Source organism: Triturus cristatus, chromosome 4_1 (genome assembly GCF_964204655.1).
Source record: "Triturus cristatus chromosome 4_1, aTriCri1.1, whole genome shotgun sequence".
Taxonomy (NCBI): domain Eukaryota; kingdom Metazoa; phylum Chordata; class Amphibia; order Caudata; family Salamandridae; genus Triturus; species Triturus cristatus.
In genome coordinates this window covers 136,180,704-136,185,703 of record NC_140585.1, presented here as the reverse complement: position 1 = coordinate 136,185,703, position 5,000 = coordinate 136,180,704, and the positions used below count along the sequence as shown (strand labels likewise).

Genomic DNA, 5,000 nt, shown 5'->3' with positions numbered 1-5,000 from the left:
TTTGTACTACTTTCAAAACAGTTTCACTCCACGTCTGGAAACGTCCAGAGCTATGTAGAGCATACAAATGAGCTTTAAACTCATGAGGAAAGAGGTTTGTATGGAAAAAGGAAAACAAAAGCATATCGTACTCATAAAATTCTCAATATATAGATTCCAAAAAAGTGCTTCCAGCGAAAAGAGCTGAAAGAACACTATGGGATGTAAACCTGAATACCTTTCAATAATATGTTCTCCATCCATGCATACCACCTACATGATAAAAATCATCTCAGGTGGACGGATGACCGCGTGGCCTAATGGATAAGGCGTCTGACTTCAGATCAGAAGATTGAGGGTTCGAGTCCCTTCGTGGTCGTTTTTGGCCAATGGTCACACAATCTGCTTTACATTCAGAGTGGAAAAAGTCTTTTCCAATACTCTTGTAGTCCTCACTTTCTCATTACTAATCATTAATAAAGTGGAGTACATACTGTAAACTCATTCAGGTTGCATCTTCAGTCTAACTACTTGTGCATTTTAGTGGCATTAAAAAGTGCTTCTATGCCGACGCACTGAATATGTAATAGGTTTGCAGAATTTTGACGTGACACAATGGGGTTTTAGCTTAAGTGTGTGTAGAAGAACTGCAAGGTGTGTGCCTATGTGTGCATAGAGTGGTACATGTGTAAAATCTGTATGATTTGGGCAGTTAAAGTGCTGATTTTGCCTCCGAGTAAGAAAAGTACTACACAAAATGTATAAAGGATCGGCACATTGACTGCCTTTGCTGATGCCCCCGTTGCCTAATTTGTAGTGCAATGGTTAAGTTGCAGAGTGTGGTTGAACTTGGTTAGGAGACTTAGTGCCTCTTTCCGTGTCCTACTGATGATAAGGATGGCTTGATACCATTTTCTAAGCCCAGTATATTGAGAAAAGAAGTAAGTGAAGAAGAAGTGTAGAGTCGAAAGTGGTTCTCCAATTTCTCTCCACTTGCTAAAATTGCAAAGTCTCCATTATAGCATAGACGAGAGCGTTAAAGTCGGGGATGGAAGAGGATGAAAATGGGAAGTTTACTTATAGAGAGAAGTGAGAAATGCCCTGTGTGCACACACCGGTGTCTGACCATAGAATACATTTAAATAATGCCTCTAGAAAAGAGCTATGCATGTGTGGCTCAGTGGCCTAATGGATAAGGGACTGGCCTCCTACGCCAGGGATTGTGGGTTCGAGTCCCATCTGTGGTGATAACAAAAATCCACCCTCTTTCTTTTCCAGAAAATTAGGTAGATTTATTACATGCTTCCTCTCAGAAGTTTATGAGGGATTAGGTACTTTGAAACTGTCCCATTTTACTTGTGTACACTTCACAGTCATGTTAGTGTTCTGAAACTGCAAAGTAGATTTTTAAATGCCTATTTTTGTGAGATTCATTTTCGACCGGCCAGAACATATTCCTTTGGAAAAAATGATATGAATTGGATTGGTGTGAATCTTGTTTCTAGAGGTGGTGACAGGCTTTCAGCTACTTGAATAGGTCAAGCCAGGATTCATAAAACGTATACAACCTATGTGAGTGTGAAAAATTAGCATATGCAGGAAGGAGCAATTTGTACTACTTTCAAAACAGTTTCACTCCACGTCTGGAAATGTCCAGAGCTATGTAGAGCATACAAATGAGCTTTAAACTCATGAGGAAAGAGGTTTGTATGCAAAAAGGAAAACAAAAGCATATCGTACTCATAAAATTCTCAATATATAGATTCCAAAAAAGTGCTTCCAGCGAAAAGAGCTGAAAGAACACTATGGGATGTAAACCGGAATACCTTTCAATAATATGTTCTCCATCCATGCATACCACCTACATGATAAAAATCATCTCAGGTGAACGGATGACCGCGTGGCCTAATGGATAAGGCGTTTGACTTCAGATCAGAAGGTTGAGGGTTCGAGTCCCTTCGTGGTCGTTTTTGGCCAATGGTCACACAATCTGCTTTACATTCAGAGTGGAAAAAGTCTTTTCCAATACTCTTGTAGTCCTCACTTTCTCATTACTAATCATTAATAAAGTGGAGTACATACTGTAAACTCATTCAGGTTGCATTTTCAGTCTAACTACTTGTGCATTTTAGTGGCATTAAAAAGTGCTTCTATGCCGACGCACTGAATATGTAATAGGTTTGCAGAATTTTTACGTGACAGAATGGGTTTTTAGCTTAAGTGTGTGTAGAAGAACTGCAAGGTGTGTGCCTATGTGTGCATAGAGTGGTACATGTGTAAAATCTGTATGATTTGGGCAGTTAAAGTGCTGATTTTGCCTCCGAGTATGAAAAGTACTACACAAAATGTATAAAGGATCGGCACATTGGCTGCATTGCAGAGTGTGGTTGAACTTGGTTAGGAGACTTAGTGCCTCTTTCCGTGTCCTACTGATGATAAGGATGGCTTGATACCATTTTCTAAGCCCAGTATATTGAGAAAAGAAGTAAGTGAAGAAGAAGTGTGGAGTCGAAAGTGGTTCTCCAATTTCTCTCCACTTGCTAAAATTGCAAAGTCTCCATTATACCATAGAAGAGAGCGTTAAAGTCGGGGATGGAAGAGGATGAAAATGGGAAGTTTACTTATAGAGAGAAGTGAGAAATGCCCTGTGTGCACACACCGGTGTCTGACCATAGAATACATTTAAATAATGCCTCTAGAAAAGAGCTATACATGTGTGCCTCAGTGGCCTAATGGATAAGGCACTGGCCTCCTAAGCCAGGGATTGTGGGTTCAAGTCCCATCTGAGGTGATAACAAAAATCCTCCCTCTTTCTTTTCCAGAAAATTAGGTAGATTTATTACATGCTTCCTCTCAGAAGTTTATGAGGGATTAGGTACTTTGAAACGGTCCCATTTTACTTGTGTACACTTCACAGTCATGTTAGTGTTCTGAAACTGCAAAGTAGATTTTTAAATGCCTATTTTTGTGAGATGCATTTTCGACCGGCCAGAACATATTCCTTTGGAAAAAATGATATGAATTGGATTGGTGTGAATCTTGTTTCTAGAGGTGGTGACAGGCTTTCAGCTACTTGAATAGGTCAAGCCAGGATTCATAAAACTTATACAACCTATGTGAGTGTGAAAAATTAGCATATGCAGGAAGGAGCAATTTGTACTACTTTCAAAACAGTTTCACTCCACGTCTGGAAACGTCCAGAGCTATGTAGAGCATACAAATGAGCTTTAAACTGATGAGGAAAGAGGTTTGTATGGAAAAAGGAAAACAAAAGCATATCGTACTCATAAAATTCTCAATATATAGATTCCAAAAAAGTGCTTCCAGCGAAAAGAGCTGAAAGAACACTATGGGATGTAAACCTGAATACCTTTCAATAATATGTTCTCCATCCATGCATACCACCTACATGATAAAAATCAGCTCAGGTGGACGGATGACCGCGTGGCCTAATGGATAAGGCGTCTGACTTCAGATCAGAAGATTAAGGGTTCGAGTCCCTTCGTGGTCGTTTTTGGCCAATGGTCACACAATCTGCTTTACATTCAGAGTGGAAAAAGTCTTTTCCAATACTCTTGTAGTCCTCACTTTCTCATTACTAATCATTAATAAAGTGGAGTACATACTGTAAACTCATTCAGGTTGCATCTTCAGTCTAACTACTTGTGCATTTTAGTGGCATTAAAAAGTGCTTCTATGCCGACGCACTGAATATGTAATAGGTTTGCAGAATTTTGACGTGACAGAATGGGTTTTTAGCTTAAGTGTGTGTAGAAGAACTGCAAGGTGTGTGCCTATGTGTGCATAGAGTGCTACGTGTGTAAAGTCTGTATGATTTGGGCAGTTAAAGTGCCGATTTTGCCTCCGAGTAAGAAAAGTACTACACAAAAGGTATAAAGGATCGGCACATTGGCTGTCTTTGCTGATGCCCCCGTTGCCTAATTTGTAGTGCAATGGTTAAGTTGCAGAGTGTGGTTGAACTTGGTTAGGAGACTTGGTGCCTCTTTCCGTGTCCTGCTGATGATAAGGATGGCTTGATACCATTTTCTAAGCCCAGTATATTGAGAAAAGAAGTAAGTGAAGAAGAAGTGTGGAGTCAAAAGTAGTTCTCCAATTTCTCTCCACTTGCTAAAATTGCAAAGTCTCCATTATAGCATAGAAGAGAGCGTTAAAGTCGGGGATGGAAGAGGATGAAAATGGGAAGTTTACTTATAGAGAGAAGTGAGAAATGCCCTGTGTGCACACACCGGTGTCTGACCATAGAATACATTTAAATAATGCCTCTAGAAAAGAGCTATGCATGTGTACCTCAGTGGCCTAATGGATAAGGCACTGGCCTCCTAAGCCAGGGATTGTGGGTTCGAGTCCCATCTGAAGTGATAACAAAAATCCTCCCTCTTTCTTTTCCAGAAAATTAGGTAGATTTATTACATGCTTCCTCTCAGAAGTTTATGAGGGATTAGGTACTTTGAAACTGTCCCGTTTTACTTGTGTACACTTCACAGTCATGTTAGTGTTCTGAAACTGCAAAGTAGATTTTTAAATGCCTATTTTTGTGAGATGCATTTTCGACCGGCCAGAACATATTCCTTTGGAAAAAATGATTTGAATTGGATTGGTGTGAATCTTGTTTCTAGAGGTGGTGACAGGCTTTCAGCTACTTGAATAGGTCAAGCCAGGATTCATAAAACTTATACAACCTATGTGAGTGTGAAAAATTAGCATATGCAGGAAGGAGCAATTTGTACTACTTTCAAAACAGTTTCACTCCACGTCTGGAAACGTCCAGAGCTATGTAGAGCATACAAATGAGCTTTAAACTCATGAGGAAAGAGGTTTGTATGCAAAAAGGAAAACAAAAGCATATCGTACTCATAAAATTCTCAATATATAGATTCCAAAAAAGTGCTTCCAGCGAAATGAGCTGAAAGAACACTATGGGATGTTAACCTGAATACCTTTCAATAATATGTTCTCCATCCATGCATACCACCTACATGATAAAAATCATCTCAGGTGAA

General features: G+C 39.6%; 1 non-coding gene across 1 annotated transcript; it reads left to right on the top strand.

The window, feature by feature from the left end:
- Window positions 1-2,697: 2,697 nt before the first annotated feature.
- TRNAR-CCU (transfer RNA arginine (anticodon CCU)) lies at window positions 2,698-2,770 on the top strand. Its single transcript has one exon. It is a non-coding gene; the product is annotated as a tRNA-Arg (tRNA).
- Window positions 2,771-5,000: the final 2,230 nt, after the last annotated feature.